Source organism: Lagenorhynchus albirostris, chromosome 17 (assembly GCF_949774975.1).
Source record: "Lagenorhynchus albirostris chromosome 17, mLagAlb1.1, whole genome shotgun sequence".
In the NCBI taxonomy this organism is placed as follows: Eukaryota; Metazoa; Chordata; class Mammalia; order Artiodactyla; family Delphinidae; genus Lagenorhynchus; species Lagenorhynchus albirostris.
The window spans coordinates 5,102,465-5,124,590 of NC_083111.1; the positions used below are offsets into that span (position 1 = coordinate 5,102,465).

The 22,126-nt window shown below is 41.1% G+C and overlaps 1 long non-coding RNA gene across 1 annotated transcript; it reads right to left on the reverse strand.

The window, feature by feature from the left end:
- Nucleotides 1–17,671: 17,671 nt before the first annotated feature.
- On the reverse strand, nt 17,672–21,969 carry LOC132507771 (uncharacterized). Its single transcript, XR_009536303.1, has 2 exons — nt 18,663–21,969; nt 17,672–17,804 (listed from the first exon to the last, which is right to left on the reverse strand). It is a non-coding gene; the product is annotated as an uncharacterized LOC132507771 (long non-coding RNA).
- Between the last annotated feature and the right edge of the window lie 157 nt (nt 21,970–22,126).

The following is a 22,126-nucleotide window of genomic DNA, read 5'->3' on the forward strand; positions in this document are numbered from 1 at the left end:
CTGTTCAACAAGAGTGATCCATTGTTTCCTGATGTTCTCATGTTAATCCCCAAGGCATGATTGGAGGGCAAACAGCACTGGCTGGGAGGAAGGCCCAGAAGTTCTAGAGAGTAGACGGAGGCCACGTGACGTACTGGACTCCACCAGTGAATTCACTGTGAATCATGTTTCCTCTCCATTTGCTTCAAGCTTCACACTGTTCCAGAAAGACAAATGCATATTTGTGCAAGTGGCAAAAAATAAAAAATCAGATGTGACCTCTGAAATGTCACGAGGTCACAGGATCACCCCTCTTTCAGGAAAACGTGAATCCATGTTGAAGCACTTTGCAAACTCTGAAATGATATTCTTGATAAGAGCCACCCAAAATACTTAAAAGGGAGGAAGAAAATAGTCCTTGCCGTTATTAAGCAGCTGAGACTTTTAAAAACGGTTCTGTGCTTTCAAAATACTCAAATTCTAGAAGTCTTTTTAAAAATAATGGTCTAGGGCTTCCCTGGTGGCGCAGTGGTTGAGAGTCCGCCTGCCGATGCAGGGGACACAGGTTCGTGCCCCAGTCCGGGAAGATCCCACATGCTGCGGAGCGGCTGGGTCCGTGAGCCATGGCCGCTGAGCCTGCGCGTCCGGAGCCTGTGCTTCGCAACGGGAGAGGCCACAACAGTGAGAGGCCCGCGTACAGCAAAAAAAAAAAAAAAAAAAAAAAAAATGGTCTACATCCCAATTTTTAAATTAGGATGTAGAATAGAGTTCTCTATTATTTATTTATATGAACAAATAAAAAGCATTTTAAAAATTCCAGTTATGAAGGGTGGTGGTGGGATGAATTGGAGATTGGGATTGACATATATACACTAATATGTATAAAATGAACAATAAGAACCTGCTGTATAAAAAAATAAATAAAATAAAATTCAAAAATTCAAAAAAAAAAGAAGGTAAGAGGAATTCCCTGGTGGTGCAGTGGTTAAGAATACACCTACCAATGCAGGGGACACGGGTTCGAGCCCTGGTCCGGGAAGATCCCACATGCCGCGGAGCAACTAAGCCCGTGCGCCACAACTACTAATCCCACGTGCCACAACTACTGAAGCCCATGTGCCTAGAGCCCGTGCTCCGAAACTAGAGAAAGCCCATGTGCAGCAACGAAGACCCGACGCAGCCTAAAATAAATAAATAAATTTATTTTTTAAAAAACCCAGTGATGAATTTGCTTATTTAACGTATTTGACTTCCGTATCAGCTGTCTCTAAGAACATAAATCTCCAAAATGCAGAAACATATTACGTTGAGTTTCATGTCCATAACCGATAAATTCTTGGAGGTATCCTTTATTATCTGTTGCTTAGGAATTAATATTTTTTTCAGTTGGAGAGATACATTTGTGGCCTTTTTTGTGGATAATGTCCACCTGTGGAGAGACTAGTCACCTGGCTTCGTATCAGTTTCATATGGCAGCCATGCATTGCTGAGAGAGGAAAGTCCTCTGAATATTTTCTCCCTGACATCTGGCATCCCCTTCAGGTGTATATATGTCTTAGTTCAGAACTCCCTGTCCACCTGTAAGGCACATACGTCTCCTGCCCACAGTCTTCAAATCCCCTTGTTGACACGCTACTGAACAGGGGAGTCGGGCATGATCTTATTGCACTATTTGAGTCAAACATTTGGGGCCACAATGTCTGAAGAACTTCCAGTGTGTCGTGAAAGATCAGGAATCCCAAGACCCGGAAAGGTGACATGCAAGCTCTCCCTACGTGAGACTGGCTCAGGACCCAGAGCTAGGTACCAGCTGGACACCAGCCCCCAGCACCCATGGGGCTACCCCTGCTGATGGCCACAGCGGAAACTCAGAAAACAAGCATTAGATTAAATCCCACACATTCAATTCATTTCTGTTTTGGTGGCAGTGATAGGAGCGCTAAGAATAGCCTTACAGACTCTAAATCCGTCAGGGGAGAAAGCTGTGCAGTTAGAACCTTCATAACTACTTGTGGTCCACTCGGTACTGAAATATTAATTCAGAATACTGATGTGTGTACATACAAAAGCGTCACATGTAGATATTTTTCCATGAGGAGAGGAAGAGATTGCACTAGAGTTTTAATATAAAACCAAATTAAAACCCAAATATGCATCAGCTGAGGAATGGGTGATGAAAATGTGGCATATCCACACAATGGAGTATTATTCAGTCATAAGAAGGAATGAATTACGCCTACAGCATGGATAGGTCTTGAAAACATTATGCTAAGTGAAAAAAAGCTAATCACAAAAGACTGCGAATTGTGTGATCTCATTTATATGAAATGTTCAGAATAGGCAAATCTACAGAGATTAAAAAATCAGTGCCATTGCCTTGAGCTGAGAGAGCTGGGGGTTGAAGGGAAAATGGGGGAGGAGCCACTAGAGGGCTTCTTTTGGGGGGTGATGGTAATGTTTTAAAGGTGATGGTAATGGTGGTTGTACGGCTGTGTGGATATACTAGAATCCACTGTGTTATGTGCTCTAAATGGGCAGTCTGTATGGCATGTAAATAGTAGCTCAATGAAGCTGTCATATTAAAGAGAAAAGAAGATGACCTTGGGGTTTATAATTAACCTGGACTCCAAACCGATGCTTCTCAGGTGTGAGCAGGCATCAGCATGAAACACGGATTGCCGGACCACTCCAGCACCACTGCTTCTGATGCAAACCTAAGTTCCCAGCCAATCCTGGTGCCCTGCTTGGCAACCACTGCCCTAAAACAGCAAACTTATGAGGCCAGAGAAGCGCTTGCCACAGACAGATCCCTACCTCCTCTTTCTACATGGCCCTGGATGAGGATAGGCTGACATCTGAGGGGATAAGAGAATTTGCAGAGCATCAGCAAAATCAAATAATACTGCAGGTGCCCTGAAACGCATCCAGTCACATATATACAACGGAATACTACCCAGCCATAAAAGGAAACGAAATTGAGTTATCTGTAGTGAGGTGGATGGACCTAGAGGCTGTCATACAAAGTGAAGTTAAGTCAGAAAGAGAAAAACAAATACCGTATGCTAACACATATATACGGAATCAAGAAAAAGATGGTTCTGACGAACCTAGGGGCAGCACTAAAGATGTAGACGTAGAGAATGGACTTGAGGACATGGGGAAGGGGAAGGGTAAGATGGGACGAAGTGAGAGAGTGGCGTGGACATATATACACTACCAAGTGTAAAATAGATAGCTAGTGGGAAGCAGCCGCATAGCACAGGGAGATCAGCTCGGTGCTTTGTGACCACCTAGAGGGGTGGGATAGGGAGGGTGGGAGGGAGATGCAAGAGGGAGGGGATATGGTGATATTTGTATATGTATAGCTGATTCACTTTGTTATACAGCAGAAACTAACACACCATTGTAAAGCAATTATACTCCAAAAAAAGATGTTAAGATTTCAAAAAAACACCAAAAAACCCATCCAGTCTCACTCAGCAACATTGCTACAGGCTACCAAGGATGAGGGTTGGCTTTGGGAGTTGTTCATGAACAGAGGTGGACACAGCTGGGTGATCACTAGTCCCTAAGACTGGAAGGAAAAACAGCTTTTCAGGAAATAACATGTTCTGGCCACTGACTAACGGAGCAAAGTCCCGTTCTCTCCTACATCACCTTCCTTTCAGATGAGTGGCGGGGTCTGCTTTGCAGCCCTATTAGAGCCTTTATTTCATTGACATGTTCCTCTTTGTAATGAAAAGAGATATTCTTAGCTGAAAAAATGCAACATGGGATTTTTTTCAAAGCAGGAGCTTTGATATCTCTGCCACCCTCCCTTTTCCTCCATTTCTGTGTCATGGTTCCAAACTTACCAGTTATGTGACTTTGACCTTAATATCGCTAAGCCTCCGTGTTCATATCTATACAGTGAGGGTGTACTTCTGAAGGCTGCAGAGAAGATTACCTGAGAGGGATAATGCCTGGTACTCAGAGTAGTGCCGGGCACAAAGCAATACTCAACATGGTGGCTCCCGGGGCCTGAAACTCCTCAAGGGCTTCAGATCAGGGAGCTCCATCCTGCACTTTCATACTCAGATAGCACAGCTCTGGTTGTCGACTGTTATTACTTGCTCCAGTCCAACAGAATTGTGCTTGGGTCACCTCTTACCATCATGGAACTGCTTCTCCTTGAACTTACATGCTTTGCCCAAGGTGTCTTCCTTCTCAGGATGTGCCCCTTAGCAATTCATGTCTGATCTGGCCCATTTGTTGGGGCCACGGGGTCCTGAATGACAGATTAACAACGGTTGCAGAAGTATCTGATAGGGTCCTTAGCTGTGAATAAATGAACGCAGCTTAGCTAGCTTCAACCTAAAAAGAAATGATCAGAGGAGAACAGAGAGCTCCTGGAATCTCAGGAAGGGCAGAGAATCTCACGTTACATCAAACGTTACCTTTCCGAGCTTTGCCGCTGCTGACCCCGCAAACTGGGTGTTTCATCGTCATTCTCTATTAACTATGCAGCCCGTACTGCCTGCTTCACACCACTGGTCTCCAGTCTGGAGCCGCGTGGGAGCCTCGCAGAGTCTAAGCCACTTAACAATGTCCTGTTGGCGACACACAAAAAACAAACAACAACAAAAAAACACCAAGCAAAACAAAACAAAACTTGGAACAAGAGTTTCCGCTTCTACCGTGAAGGTGAAGCCGTAAACAGAGGACGTGTTCATGGCAGAGGAACGGAGGAAGTGATCCAGAGCTCTGGGCAGTAAGGGATCAAAACAAATATCTGTAGAGATGAATGGGCCCAAGCACAGCCTCCCAGAGTCCCTTGCACACCAGCAAGGTGAGGGGAAAGATGCTGAGAGTCCCGCAAGCCTCCCCAGGGACACAGAAGTACTCAGAAGGCTGGTGAACCCAAAGACACGGTCAGAACAGGGGAGTGCAGAGCATGTAGACTCTGACAGCCAGAGTCCACCGGTGGGGGTCATGGGGGGGGATCAGGCCACCTCAGGCACAGACGCAGCAAGAACAAAGGCCATCACCCAAAGACCATGGCACGAGGTGCCTCAGTAGAGACCAGAGTGTGGCAGAGAATGGTTCTCAGACCAGATGCCCATCTCCAATGCCCAGACAGTAAGGGAAACTTCTGGGAACCTGGACCACCTCAGCAAACAGCCAGAGGCACAAGAGAAGGGGAGATGTCTTGAGCGTGACGGCGTGTGGACCCTAACCTGCCCCAGTCCTGTATCAGAAGTGACAGTACTGTGTTGTGTTGGCAAGTAGGGAAATAAGAGAAGACAAAGCAAATGAAAAAAGCAAAGCAAACACTATTTCTTCTGGCCGCCATCACTTGTGTTTGGGCAGCCACTCAAAGTCAGGTAGAGCAGCACGTAAGTTTTAGAGTGAAAAGGGGAAGGCTCCAGGCAGGGGTGCCCTGATTGGAGGCTGTTGGCCTGGGGAAGCTGTAGGCAGGCTGACTAGAAGCTGGGTCTTCTAGTCATTGGTTAGCGGTGTATGTTTGACTTTCTCTGGCTCATCCTAAGTTGGAAGAAGGCACAAACATTAGGGAAGCTGTCCGTTATTAAAGTCCTGGACATTTTGGGCTGATCGTTGCAAGTTATTTTCTAGTTTCCTGATTGTCACTAGAGATAAGGGTCTGGCGTCCCGCAAGTCTGACTTATAGACACTGGTGTCCTGGGCTGTTGATTGTAGATGAAGGGTTGACTCCTGGTCCAGTTGCTGCAGGTTGTGGGTCACAGTTTCTATTTTTAAGCGTGATCTGACCACTATTCATTTGTAGATTCAGTTTCTCACAAGTTTAACTATTTTCTCCGTCAACCAGAAAAAGATGTCCTAAGTGGAGCTCAGTTATAAATGTTTACATTTTTGTACATTGATTCTTGACTGCAAATTCTAAGCCAACTTTTCCATATTATTATTTTTTTACAGGGAAATGTGTGGCTTTTTTTAAAAAATTGGAATATAGTTGATTTACAATGTTGTGTTAGTTTCAGGTGTACAGTAAAATGAATCAGTTATACGTACACGTATATCCACTCTTTTAGATTCTATTCCCATACAGGTCATTACAGAGTATTGAGTAGAGTTCCCTGCGCTATACAGTAGGTCCTTATTAGTTATCTATTTTATATATAGTAGCGTGTATATGTCAGTTTCAATCTCCCAATTTATCTCTCCCCCATTTTCCCTCCTGTAACCATAAGTTTGTTTTCTACATCTGTGGCTCTATTTCTGTTTTATAAATAAGTTCAGTTGTACCATTTTTTTAGATTCCACATATTAGCAATATCATATGATATTTGTTTTACTCTTTCTGACTTACTTCACTCTGTATGACAGTCTCTAGATCCATCCATGTCTCTACAAATGACCCAATTTTGTTACTTTTTATGACTATTATTCCATTGTATATATGTACCACATCTTCTTTATCCATTCATCTGTCAATGGACTTTTAGGTTGCTTCCAATCCTGACTATTGTAAATAGTGCTGCGATGAACACTGGGGTGCATGTATCTTTTTGAATTATGGTTTTATCCAGATATATGCCCAGGAGTGGGATTGCTGGATCATGTGGTAGCTCTGTATTTAGTTTTTTAAGGAACCTCCATACTGTTCTCCATAATGGTTGTACCAATATTATTGATATTCTCTGACCTCTGTGATGACGGCCTTGCACATTATGACAGCAAGCCATAATTCAGCACGTCTAGGTACCAACAGCTCCTTACAGGATAGGAATATACATAGGAAAAATCTCCTTTAGCATGACTTTCCCAAACAAAAATCAGGGCTTCTGCAGGTGGTCTCTGCTATATCCTCCCAAAGACACCCTTCTCCCCAGCTTTTCAAATAGCATCGTTATGGTCGTTGCTAAACTCTTTCACCCTACACCCACTTCCACAAGAAATAGAAATGGGGCTTCCCTGGTGGCGCAGTGGTTGAGAGTGCGCCTGCCGATGCAGGGGACACGGGTTTGTGCCCCGGTCCGGGAGGATCCCACATGCCACGGAGCGGCTGGGCCCGTGAGCCATGGCCGCTGAGCCTGCGCGTCCGGAGCCTGTGCTCCGCAACGGGAGAGGCCACAGGAGTGAGAGGCCCGCGCACCGCAAAAAAAAAAAAAAAGAAAGAAATAGAAATGCCAAGGAAGTTTTCTTTATGCTTTACACTAGATACTTTTATTCTGACATGAATTCTTCTCTGCTGCCCTGTCGCAGAGAAAAGAAGGACGTCTTCTCCTTTCTGAAGTCAAGTCTGTCTCATCCTACTACAGACACTCCTGCTTCTTGGTGACCTTCCTTTTAATTGTTTCCTCTGTTCTCCAGCACCCTCCTTGTCTCTCTTCAGGTTATTTTAGGGCAACACACCTTCACAGAGCCCCACTTCTGCATCAGGCATCGCGCTGGTCACTCAAACACAAACAAGAGGAGATGCATCCTCGCCCTCAGTGAGCGGGTGTCTTTTCAGGGGAGACAAGGACTGAGAGGTTTTCATGCAGCCCCTGCATGTCCTTGCCCTACAGCTGGTCCTCACCAGATAAAACCCAAATTGCTGGAACGGTAGCCATCCATCCAGGAGAACAATCCCGTCCCCCTTAGAGAACCGCCCTTAATCAACTGTCTCCCAAACTAGTTACCCCTCCCGCTGCAGCCTCGGAAAACATTCCACTCTTCTTCCTTAACTGCTGCCTCCAATCCTCCTTTTGCCTCTGGTGTTTTTAAATAAAGGTTTGTGCTAAGGATGCTCTCGTGAGTTTTCAGATTTTGATGCTGTGACTTGGATAGGACTGGACCCTGTTACTCGGCGTCAGCACAAAGACTTTAGAGAGACTGTTTAACCAACTCTCACAATTACGTAAGGTCAAATCCCTATCACAAGTTCCTTATTTTATTATTTTTTGTTTTTAAATGTTTATTTCTAAGTATATATAAAAACAAATTTCTTATTTTATATATACTGATATATAGACATACATAAGCATATACATAGATACATATACCTATATACATATCTTTTATACATACGTATAAAAAATAAAATCCTGGGACAAATACTTGACTGAATGAGATGCCCAGACAACAGGCATTAACAACGATTGTTCTGAGCAAACAGGGACACAGGTAATTCTACCTACAAACAATTCCTGACAACCTCTTCAATTAGGTATGTAGATTAGGATTTTGTATAATTATTAATCACTCAGTGCTTTTCTCAAATGTGTGTGGCTTCTATGATGATCTGTGTGAAATGATTAAATAAACCTGGGGCTTCAGAAGACAGGAAGGGTGTTTAATCCCCCTGTACAGAAAGCATGAGAGCATCTATATCTCTTCCAAGTGGGCAGCCAGCTTGTACCCAGTGAGAAAGGATCTTTGTTCTCCAAAAGGCAAGGAAATAAAACCTCCCCTTCTGTGACAATATGATGCTGAACACGGATTCTAAAGAAGGGAAGGTCACAAAGAGAACCCTCCAAGAGAAACAGAAGATCACAGGTTCAGAAAGTGAAATCTTAATAGCTAATTGATTAGCTATTAGCTAAGCTAATAGCTAATCTTAAGTAGCTAATCTTAATCAGGGACTTTATTTCTTGTGATTAGCCTTATGGGGAAATATTGTCATTATTCTCATTTTACAGGTAAGAAAACGGAGGCACATAGAGGATAAGTCATTTGTCCAAGGGCACTCAACTAGATGTGAATGAGGTCATCTGATTCCTGGGCCTGAGCTCACCACTGCACCACACTGCCTCCCCAAAGAAGAAAAATCTCTCTGGGCTGCTGTACCTGCCACAAAGTGTTGTTGCTGTTTTAACAGTTCTTTGAGAGACGGGATAATAACTTACAATTAGAGCCCCTCCAAACAGCACTTATGGCTGTTGTCCATGATTAACATACATTACCTAAAGCTTGTGGAGTTCTCGTTTCACAGGGTAGGAAGTAGTCTTCCGAGAGTTGTTATTTTCAAGCAGTCCCAAACTGAATCACTCCTAGTTATTGCTGCATATCTACAGCTAGATCATGCACCTCGTGTGAGCATTTGAGAACAGATCCAGTGCTCACAAGGGGAGGGACAGGAAGCAGTTTCCCTCCCAGAAGGGAAAGGCCCTGGCACATTGTGCTGTGTAGCAAGTGGTTGGCGTCGGCTACTTTTTGTCTTGCTGCCTGGAAGTCACAAAGTCTTAAATTTTTTTGTTGACTTTTATGTTAGTTTTTTTTTTTTTTTTTTCCCGGTACGCGGGCCCGTCACTGTTGTGGTCTCTCCCGTTGCGGAGCAGAGGCTCCGGACGCGCAGGCTCAGCGGCCATGGCTCACGGGCCCAGCCGCTCCGCGGCATGTGGGATCTTCCCGGACCGGGGCACGAACCCGTGTCCCCTGCATCGGCAGGCGGACTCTCAACCACTGCACCACCAGGGAAGCCCTTATGTTAGTTATTTGCTGTCTTAAACATCTTCTCTTGCATCCAGTGCATTCCAGCCTTTACTAATCTCTTTCTCCTTTGAAGCCCGAGACTTTTCTCTCAAGAAGTAGACCTTCCACCTTCTTGACTTGCTTGGAGATTTTTTTTCAGGATTTCGATACTCAGCAAACTGCTGGAGTTATTAAACATTGTCTCTGAGTGAACTGAAGATGAAAACTGGTGCTCTTTCTGGGCAAAAATAAATTTATTCTTTTCTGGCTGAAAACACTTTTTATTGCCTTCACAAGTAATGGAGCTCAGGCACAAACTTTACTGTTATTCTGCTTATTACCATATAAATAGCTTTTAAATTCAATATACCACTCAAATTCATGCAAATTATAAAGAGAGGGGAGGTTCACCTTCAGGAAACAAAAGACTAGGATATAAAATTCCTTACGCTCCAGTGACTACATAGTTTAAATCATGTGCCTCATAGTAATCCTGAAATTTTGATTAGACTACATATGCATAATCTCAAAAGTACACAGTAATTCTCAAAACAATAATCATCAATTTTAATTCATTATAACTCTCTTGATCATTCATAGTGTTAAAAGAAAAAAGACAATGAAGAGACTACTATAGCTGTAGACCATGCTTTATTGTCTCAAAAGTTTCTGATTTTTTCAACAACCAAATGATAAAATATTGATATTCAACAAGATAACTAAAAATAAATTAGAGTAAATATTATGTCTTCCAGAAAATGCATACGCTCTTACGCTAATTTAAAATTGTGTTGAAAAAATTCTTTCATTGCTCAAGATATTTATTTTCTTGAAATCAAAAGGTACTGAAACATGCAAAGAATGACGAAAATAATACTTATAATTAGAAGAAAATATAAACCAATGGAAAAGACCCAGAAATGACAGTGTTGTTGGAATTATCAGATAAGACTTTAAAACAGACATTATAAATATGTTCAAAAATAAAACATGAATAAAATGAGGAGACAGATGGAAAGTATAAAAAATAACCAATGGGAAACTTTAGAGCTAAAAATCACTCAGAATAAAAAATTCCCTGGATAGACTTAATAATAGATTAGTTACTTCAAGAGTAATAGCTCTTGCAAGTGTATAATTGCAAAGGCAATAGAAGTGGGAGATGTGACAATAAAAACTGCGGAAATTGAAGCACAATGGGAAGAAGACTGAAGAAGTAATGAACAGAGACTTTCCAGTAGTTAAGTCCAGTAGTTAAGACTCCATGCTTCCACTGCAGGGGGCACATGTTCAATCACTGGCTGGGGAACTAAAATCCCACATGCTGCATGGTGTGGCCAAAAAAAGAAAAAATATGAACAGAATCTCCATGGTCCCTGGGCAATATTAAACAATCTAACATAAAAGTAACTGCAATCTCAGGAGGAGAGATGGGAGGGCTGAATATTATTTGAAGACATAATGAGCATACGTTTTTCAAAAGTATCCAGTCACATATTTAAAAGGTCATTATACCTCAAACAGGATAAACAGAAAGACCACACCAAGGTACATCACCATCAAAGGAATGCAATTCCATGATAGAGAGGACATCTTAAAACAGTCAGAGGAAAAAACGTACTACATATAGGTTTGAACATGATGAGTTTCAGTTAAAGATAGGCATTTTGAAATACGGGTCCAGAGTCTTGAAGAAATTCAAACTGCGAGATACGAATTAGGAGTCATTGCCACATAGGTAATAGTGGAAAATGGCCCTGGGAGAATACGCTGAGTATGATGAATAAAAGCTCAAGAATGGAACCTCTGGAAGTAAATGTTGAAGCGACGGCTAGCAGCAGAGGACCCAGGAAAGAAATGAAAAGTACACAAGGAGGCAGAAGGGAAACCGGAAGAAAATGCGGTCGCTGAAACCAAAAGGGGAAAAAGACATTTTCTAGCAAGAGCAGATCACCCACGTAGAATTCAATCCTGACAGGCAGTTTGGGAGGTAGATGTTGGCCACCTAAGGAAGACCACCTGTAAACGGGAATATCTGCCTTCCCCTTCCGGGCTTCCAGTGAGGTTGAAACAAGAAATGTAAAGATGCCATACAATCTACGTTATCTAACCCTCTTCCCAGACACAACCTGATTCCCTGCCTTTGTACGTGATGCATCCAACTTACCTTCCTGAAACGACGGCTGAATATCTGCTGTGCTCTTTGATCTCTTTTCATCACCTTACCTTCCTTGATCTTGACTTTCTCAGGTACCACTTGTTTTCATAGAATCCATGACAAAGCCCCTTCCAATGCAACATGCTTGACTCTAAGACCTCTCTCCTTACTTTGGGAGGAGAAGAGGGTGATAGGAGATGGTGCTACTGCTTTATGCTGGTTTTCCAGGAACAGAACATCTCTTTTTCACGTCAGGATATATGATAGGCACGAAAGCAGCTCTTCTGTCCCTTTCTTGTTTTCCCATTTCTGCCCCCTCTAACCTTAAAAACCTACTTATAGGAATGAGATCACTAAGAATTGAAACTAATTCCGATTTACGCTTTCCTGAACGCTACACCATACCTTGCCTAACCTGTTGATTATTTTCCTAGCTAAAAAGAAGTAAGAATGAAGAATGAAGCAGGTGAAAAATGACTAGCTCTCTACCCCCAGCGGCCCCCTTAGCAATCCTGCAGGCAGATCACACGGACAAGATAACATCTGAAGAGGGTCAGCCAGTCTGCAGGCCGTGGAGAATGATGCAGAATCCAACCTCCTGCCTCAGTGATTCACTGAGATTCTTCCCCCCATTTTTCCCTTTAAAAATTCTCATGGCTGAGTAGAACCTTCGGAGTTGGTCTCAGAACACAAGTCCGCCTTCTCCCGAGATTGCCAGCTTTTCTGATTAAAGTGACTTTCCTTTTTACTGACATTTGCCTCTTGAAATACTGGCTTTTGAGTGGCAAGCAGTTGAACCTCAGTTTGGCAACAGGTACAGCAACAAAAATACCAGAGGCGATCCGTAACATTCCATGAAATGAAAATGTACTATGAAGGTTACTAGCCACTGTGAAAATTCCTGATATTTTTTGGCTAGATGTCTTGGATTTGAAGTAGTTGCCAGGGATTTAAATTTCATCTCTCCAGTGATTTAACACGCCCCCCGCAAAAAGAGGGGTGGTGCTAGATAACAAAGTACACCCTGCTTCACTGCCCTTGCCTGAGCCAACTACTTATAATAAGAAATGCAATTATTAAGGTATATTTATGGAATATCTAATATGAACCAATACAGCAAAGGTCTCAGACAATGTAAAATCATGGATCTCCGAATTCTAAGTGTCCAGAAGCCATCTGCTTCTGTTAGTATTCAAACAGGTATTTTCTGCCTCGTATATATAATTGTAGCCTAGAGAGCCCATGTGGGTGTGGAAGGAGTGGTAGAGAATTCCAGAACATCTACCGCCTAGAAATTCATAGCTGGGACAGGGCTCACCAGATCGAGAGCAAGCCCAGACATCCCCCTGACTCTGCCATTTGTACACTCAGCTTTGTCAAACCGGAAACGCTAATCTGCAAATCTGACAAATACTTTTTCAAGAAATCCTCAGGAAATTTAACAAGCAAAATTTCAGAAAAATCATGCTTTTCAGAGAAAAATCATGCTTTTCAGAAAAAAAAGCATTTTTCAAGTGTAGAGTTATATTTTAAAAGTGTAGCTAAAGAAATTAAAATAAGGGAACAAAAAGCAGCTGTCAGTGAGGACAGTCAAGCAGTTTGCCAGGGATAGAATGAAAGGGCCTGTGCTCCTGAAGCCTGCTTTATTCATACTCAGAAGAAACCAGATTAAAAATGAAAACATCTCAAAGGGGGTGGATAACATATTTTTATCATCTACAAGGCTTGAGGAAAACAAACACCCTGAGTATCTTTCTCATCATACTTTTCCTATTACTACTTTTCTACAATTTTGTTCTCTTCTTCTTTCTCTCTTTTTCTAGCCTCCCTCCATCTTACTTAAAACAATCGAATATTCAATTGATAGTTTTGCTGGCGGTACGTTTGTTACGTACACCTATTCTCAAACAGATGATTTTTGTGTAAATGGTGAGAGAGAAGACAGAGTCCCATAAAATTAAAGAGTTCTAGAACAGAAGCATTCAGGGGGGCTTCTTGAACCATTTCCGGTTGGTCGTGGTCCAGCTGAAGCTGGCGTCTGTTAGGCTGGCGTGTAGGAGAGGGAAGCAAGTGGAAGGAGGAACTAGAATGAGTTTGTTCTGGGCCGCCCTGGGGCCTGCTTAGACAGGCCTGCACTCTCATTTCTGCTGTGGCCTCGGGGCCTCCCGGAACGGCAAGGTCCGGAGGCCACTCGGGCAAAATGTCGTAAGGGCGCTTCTGTGGGGTTGTTTAGGTTTCATCCTGTGCTCCCGTCTTCAAAAGCCTCCAAAGCAACCTTCGTGATTTTCCTTCAAGAGCCGTGTGGCTGACAGGGCCTCGGTGCTCTGGCCAGATGTCAGGCCTGCACCTCTGAGGTGTGAGAGCTGAGTTTAGGACATTGGTCCACCAGAGACCTCCCGGCTCCATGTAATATCAAACGGCGAAAGCTCTCCCAGAGATCTCCATCTCAATGCTAAGACCCAGGTCCACTCAATGACCAGCAAGCTACAGTGCTGGACACCCTATACCGAACAACTAGCAAGACAGGAACACAACACCATCCATTAGCAGAGAGGCTCTCTAAAATCATAATATGCTCACAGACACCCCAAAACACACCACCGGACGTGGTCCTGCCCACCAGAAAGACAAGATCCAGCCTCATCCACCAGAACACAGGCACCAGTCCTCTCCACAAGGAAGCCTACACAACCCACTGAACCAACCTTACCCACTGGGGGCACACATCAAAAACAACGGGAACTACAAACCTGCAGCCTGTGAAAAGGAGACCCCAAACACAGAAAGTTAAGCAAAAGGAGAAGACAGAGAAACACACAGCAGATGAAGGAGCAAGATAAAAACCCACCAGACCAAACAAATGAAGAGGAAATAGGCAGTCTACCTGAAAAAGAATTCAGAGTAATGATAGTAAAGATGATCTTAATCTTGGAAATAGAATGGAGAAGATACAAGAAACGTTTAACAAGGACCAAGAAGAACTAAAGAGCAAAGAAACAATGATGAACAACACAATAAATGAAATTAAAAATTCTCTGTAAGGAATCAGTAGCAGAATAACTGAGGCAGAAGAATGGATAAGTGACCTGGAAGATAAAATAGTGGAAATAACTACCACAGAGCAGAATAAAGAAAAAAGAATGAAAAGAATTGAGGACAGCCTCAGAGACTTCTGGGACAATATTAAATGCACCAACATTCGAATTATAGGGGTCCCAGAAGAAGAAGAGAAAAAGAAAGAGACTGAGAAAGTATTTAAAGAGATTATAGTTGAAAACTTCCCTAATATGGGAAAGGAAACAGTCAATCAAGTCCAGGATGCATAGAGAGTCCCATACAGGATAAATCCAAGGAGAAACATGCCAAGACACATTAATCAAACTATCAAAAATTAAATACAAAGAAAAAATATTAAAAGCAGCAAGGGAAAAACAACAAATGACATACAAGGGAATCCCAATAAGGTTAACAGCTGATCTTTCAGCAGAAACTCTGCAAGCCAGAAAGGAGGGGCAGGACATATTTAAAGTGATGAAAGGGAAAAACCTACAACCAAGATTACTCTACCCAGCAAGGATCTCATTCAGATTCGATGGAGAAATTAAAACCTTTACAGACAAGCAAAAGCTAAGAGAATTCAGCACCACCAAGCCAGCTTTATAAGAAATCCTAAAGGAACTTCTCTAGGCAGGAAACACAAGAGAAGGAAAAGACCTACAATAACAAACCCAAAACAATTAAGAAAATGGTAATAGGAACATACATATTGATAACTACATTAAATGTAAATGAATTAAATGCTCCAACAAAAGAAATACACTGGGAGAAAAACTATACCAGAGCTAATCAATGAATTTGGTAAAGTAGCAGCATAAAAAATTAATGCAGAGGTCTCTTGCATTCCTATACAATAATGATGAAAAATCTGAAAGAAAAATTAAGGAAACACTCCCATTTACCATTGCAGCAAAAAGAATAAAATACCAAGGAATAAACCTACGTAAGGAGACAACAGACCTGTATGTAGAAAACTATGACACTGATGAAAGAAATTAAAGATGATACAAACAGATGGAGAGATATACCATGTTCTTGGATTGGAAGAATCAAAATTATGAAAATGGCTATAGTACCCAAAGCAATCTACAGATTCAGTGCAATCCTTATTAAACCACCAATGGCATTTTTCACAGAACTAGAACAAAAAATTTCACAATTTGTGTGGAAACACAAAAGACCCCAAATAGCCAAAGTAATCCTAAGAAAGAAACACGGAGCTGGAGGAATCAGGCTCCTGGACTTCAGACTATACTACAAAGCTACAGTAATCAAGACAGTATGGTACTGGCACAAAAACAGAAATATAGATCAATGGAACAGGATAGAAAGCCCAGAGATAAACCCATGCACATATGGTCACTTTATTTTTGATAAAGGAGGCAAGAATATACAATGGAGAAAAGACAGTCTCTTCAATAAGTGCTGCTGGGAAAACTGGACAGCTACATGTAAAAGAATGAAATTAGAACACTCCATAACACCATACACAAAAATTAACTCAAAATGGATTAAAGACCTAAATGTAAGGCCAGACGCTATAAAACTCTTAGAGGAAAACATAGGCAGACCACTCTATGACATAAATCACAGCAAGATCCTTTTTGACCCACCTCCTGGAGAAATGGAAATAAAAACCAAAATAAACAAATGGGACCTAATGAAACTTCAAAGCTTTTGCACAGCAAAGGAAACCATAAACAAGACAAAAAGACAACCCTCAGAATGGGAGAAAATATTTGCAAATGAAGCAACTGACAAAGGATTAATCTCCAAAATTTACAAGCAGCTCATGCAGCTCAATATCAAAATAACAAACAACCCAATCCAAAAATGGGCAGAAGACCTAAATAGACATTTCTCCAGAGAAGATATACAGATTGCCAACAAACACATGAAAGAATGCTCAACATCATTAATCATTAGAGAAATGCAAATCAAAACTGCAGTGAGTTATCACCTCACACCAGTCAGAATGGCCATCATCAAAAAATCTACAAACAATAAATGCTGGAGAGGGTGTGGAGAAAAGGGAACCCTGTTGCACTGTTGGTGGGAATGTAGATTGATACAACCACTATCAGAGAACAGTATGGAGGTTCCTTAAAAAACTAAAATACAACCCAGCAATCCCACTACTGGGCATATACCCTGAGAAAACCATAATTCAAAAAGTCATGTAACACAATGTTCATTGCAGCACTATTTACAATTGCCAGGACATGGAAGCAACCTAAGTGTCGTCCATCGATAGAGGAATGGATAAAGAAGATGTGGCACATATATACAATGGAATATCACTCAGCCATAAAAAGAAACGAAATTGAGTTATTTGTAGTGAGGTGGATGGACATAGAGTCTGTCACACAAAGTGAAGTAAGTCAGAATGAGAAAAGCAAATACCGTATGCTAACACATATATATGGAATCTAAAAAAAAAAAAAAAAGGTTCTGAAGAACCTAGGGTCAGGACAGAAATAAAGATGCAGACATAGAGAATGGACTTGAGGATATGGGGAGGGGGAAGGGTAAGCTGGGACGAACTGAGAGAGTGGCATGGACATATATACACTACCAAACGTAAAATAGCTAGTGGGAAGCAGCCGCATAGCACAGGGAGATCAGCTCAGTGCTCTGTGACCACCTAGAGGGGTAGGATAGGGAGGGTAGGAGGGAGACACAAGAGGGAGGGGATATGGGGATATATGTATATCTGATTCACTTTGTTATAAAGCAGTAACTAACACATCATTGTAAAGCAATTACACTCCAATAAAGCTGTTAATAATAAAAAAAAAAAAGCAGAAGCATTCAGAGACAGACAGCAGTATAGTTGGTACCAGGAGTGGGGGATGGGGAGTGACTGTCCAAAGGGCACAGGGTTTCTGTTTGGGCTGAACAGGTTCTTCAAATGGATAGTGGTGATATTTGCACAACACTGTGAATGTAAATGCCACCCAATTTTACACTTAAAAATGGTTGAAACGGTAAATTTGTTGTGTATATTTCATCACAGCAAAAATTTTTTTAGAAAAGGAAAAAAAGTAGATGCAGCACACCGTCTTTCAGACACGACCAATTTATTCAGGAAACTCAAAGTTCAGTTTGGCAAAGTATATCCAGGGGCAGGGTTTGGGATGATCATGTCATCGGAGGCAACCACATTTTCTAGAGCTATTTGGCCATGGGGTAGTATCTGAAGGAAAGAAAACAAAACTTTAAAAAATAATTTAGGGTGTGTGGGTGATAAAACATAAATATTTGCAGAGGAAAACAAACAACCAGCTTACACAACTGAGGCACGAGAAACGCTGACGCTAGTAGAAACCCTTTATTCCATTTAGTTCGACAGACATTAAGCACCTAATATGTTCCAGACACTGGGGTAGCTGCCGAGGCTGAGGTGGAAGTACAGAAATCACCAAGACGTCATCCCTGTCCTTAAGAAGTTTACAACAGCACGTGTAGAAGTGAGGGCTACGGGTGAGAAGCCAAAAAGCCTGCTCAGAAACCTGGAAGGAGGCTTAAGTCGGGACCCTCTTAAATTAGGTGGTGTGGGTGAGGCAGGGGATAGCATGCCAAGCAAAGACAACTCTGGTGTCTAAGCATGTCTTGGCAACCGGAAATGGTCTAGTTCCTCCACAGCTTTCAGTGTGTGAGAGGGGAAGGGGTATTCAAAGGTATTTAGTTTTATTTTAATCCCTGTCATCATTAGCCCATTATAAGAGATTGACTAGGAAGCGAAAATGATTAAAAAAAAAAACCCACCACATCCAAGTTTGAAGAGGCAGGGACATAGACGGGAAATACCGTTTCATAGTGTTAGTGTAAACTCAACTGCTTGTGTATATCCATTTAGTAGCTTAAGTAAAACCATCAAAAGAGGAAAAAAAACCACTGGCAGCACCACAGTTCATCATGGCAGAACACAGTCTCTCCCGTTAGACTATAAAGATAGTTTTGGCTACTGCCAAGGGTGGATGCAAGGGCACAATGGAAATTGAAGTCCATATTTTACACACAAATTAAAGTCTATAAACATTTCAAACTTAACTGAACATAGATGACGAAGAGGGCTTAGAAGAGATAATTTGGGGAGACAGATGAACTCTTTGTAGACTGATCTAAAGATGACTTGGGGTGCTGTATCTCCTATTTTAAAAAAATACAGGATGAACAAGTCTGAATAATAGTTTACTATATGTATAACATACATCTCAAAAAGAATTCTAATGCAACATACTACTAATCAAACATCACAGTTTCTGCTTTTGCAATTTACACAAATTACCTGAATTTTAATACTTTAGGGAACCCTTACAAACACAATACACAACAAGTTGTAATATTATTCATCATCCTTAACTTCTGAAAGTTTGGGTTATATTATTTTATCTTAAAGGAAAACTAATATTTATAAATCTCATTTTCCCACAGAATTAATTCATCACTCATTTTAAAAAATAATTTTTAAAAAAGAAGCTTCCCTGTAAGCCTTTATCAATGGTAAATTGGAATGCAAACACCTGCCAGGCTTTGACGAAATAAAAATAAACAACTTATTATGACCAGCACCTCATAAAACCAAAACCTCCTTTTGAAGTACAAAGTTCAGTTCTTCTTGCCCTCTTACTAAATGCTAATCCGAACCCTCCCCGATCTACGAACCATTCTGGTTTATGTCACAGACATACAGTATTTTTTAACATTAAGAAATTCTTGACATGATACCATAAATAGTTGTTAGAACCAAAGTGACTCAGAGTACTAGAACAGATATAATAGCACACTGAAATAGTTTAAGGGTAAAATTAAAAAAAAATATCTATCATGGTCTTATTAATTCAAATTAAAAATCAAAGGATGAAGTATCATTTCAGACCTATATACATCAAGATGCCAGTTCTTATAAAAATGCACTTTAGTTGTATATGCAAAAATAATTTTATATTAATTTTATTTAACTTTAATGAATTTTCCCCAACTCTAACATTAAAAACATAAAAAGAACTTGAATTTTAATGGCAAAAGTTCCTGTTTTCCCCATCTATTAAAAAGAATTTTGTTTTCCCTTATTAACATACAATGCCCTGTTGTTAAGGCACAACTTGTTTTTAGGATAAAAATGAAACCATAGGTTTATTTTACACAACAGTTACAAGGCAGACTTTTGTAGGCATATGCTGAAAATAATTAAATAAGCCTTAAATTCAACCAAGATCTAAACTGAAAAATCACTGCTTCTGTCCACAAGCAGCCACCACACAGCCAGGAGAAGTAGTTGCAACTAGATTCCAAACAGTTCCTGTTTTAAACCTGCCAGAGCTTGTCTCCAGAAGGCCATTTTCAAGCTGTTATCAAGGAGAGGCAAGCTGGATATTTCCTTTTCTGAGGAACAGGGGGTGGCACTCCAGCTTTCTTTACTTATGTTTAAGCTAGGAGAGACAGCTGTCACCTTCCAAGCCCGAGTAAAATCCAACTTCTGAATTAAACATCTGAGACAGGGCAGATGCCTGCTTGGCATCCTCCCTTGGCTACCCTTCCCCTGGGCTTCCTTCTTCCCTAGTCTTTTCTTAGTCACTGCCCCTCCCACTGCCTCTGACTCAATTTGCACAATATTCAAAGGAAGCACCCAGAAAACAGGAAGAATTTGCACAATTACTACTTAAAACACACAGACCAAGACGCTTGTTACTTCATTATACAGCCATAAACAATTCAATATTTAGAATCAAAGAAAAACTCTAAAATTGGGGAAAGGGGACAATTGAATAACAAAGACAAACATGACCCATCTTGTAGGCTCTGATACTCTCAACTGAAATAGGGATACAATATGAAAACTCATAGAGAAAGCAAGTTCTCTCCAGCAGGCAGAGCACAGCCAACTCTTGTATTTTCTGCATTTTCATTCTTTGAAGGATGGGTCAGAAGAAACGCTCTGTAAAGACAGAGGACTTGGGTTATACTTGACAGTTACTTTGTGGTTTTGAAGGTGATTTTCCTTTACTTTTTGAGGAGTCTTTGAAAAGTCATTTTCAGCTAGGACTCTGCCAGGACGACTCTCCATCGGAACTTTACTAGCGTCTCCGTTCTGCCCTAAGATTTCAGCAACCAATCGTGAAGATGTAGGTCTATGAGACAATTCGGGGATTAAGTGCTGGGGAAGAGTATACTGGTGAAGAAAGAGAAACAGAAATAAAAGGAGAACATTAATCAACAGGCTAGGGTGATAGGGAACAAGGTAGAGACAAAGAGGGGCTGAGGAAGGGGACAGTTGATGGATCCTGAGGTTATCAATGTCAAGATGAGGGAAAGGGAGACAAGGAACTGGGGAGGTGAGGATCACTAAAAGTAAACATTTTAGAAATAACTGTATTATGTCATTCTTGGGAGATATTATCTGTCTCACTTATTCATGAAGGTGTTTTGCTGGTATGTCCTGGCACAATAATGTCTTACATAAATAAATATAAATACTGTTCTTTGTACTTACATTAGTTCTATAATGTATACTGACTTTAAGAAACAAAATGTTTTAAAATGAAATTTTTATAAAAGCACTTAAAAATCATTAGTACTATACTATACCCAACAAATCACAAACATGATGCATTTAACTGTCGGCCAATATCTTAATTTTTGCACACAACAAAGCCCTTCACAAAGTCATTATCTACATGCGGTTTAACAAAATTAAAAATAAAACCAAAGCACCATGCTTGCTAATATGAACTAGTCCCATTTCCTAATATGCTAGTCCCTTTTCCCTAAGTTTGACACATTACAATGAAAACAAATGTTTGTACTACAGGACTCTGGAAACAGCATATGCCTTTGCCATCCCTCCTGAGAAAAAGGATTTCCTCATCTCGTTGCAAAAAAAGATGCAGTCTCTAATATTCTGCTCAGAATTCCTAAGTCCTGTTTAAATATCAAGTGTTCCAACTACCAAAACTTTGAATGAATTTTCATGAACAAAACCCTACCTATCAAGGCCCATTACCCTACCAGATTGGTGACCAGTTGCTAGAGACTGGGTGGTAATGTGTGTATCACACTAGGTCCAATTCCCCAGTGAGGAATAAGGACCTTGGACAGTGTAATTTGCAAACCTAATGTTGTGAGCACATTCCACCAGGTGAGGATGCCCATCTTTTGGTCAACTTTACCTCCAAGATAGGAAAATAAATGGAAAGTTGATTTAGGGTTACAAAATCTAAAAAGAAAAAGAAAGAGAGAGAGAAAGAGAGAGAGAGGAAGGAAGAAAGATATAAAGAAAAGAAACCATGAAACCACAAGAAATGCCTCTCCTTACCAGTGTTATGGAATAAAACCATAGCAAAGTCACGTGAAATAATGCTACTGTTTACCTGAAATTTCCAGCTATCACATTGAGAGAAATCAGACATCCCAATGGAAGATATCCTACAAAGCAAGGTTCAAATTACAGTGACACAGTGAATATGTCACAACCTTTCTTCCAACCAGATTCTGCACACTTGAATAGGAAAAAAA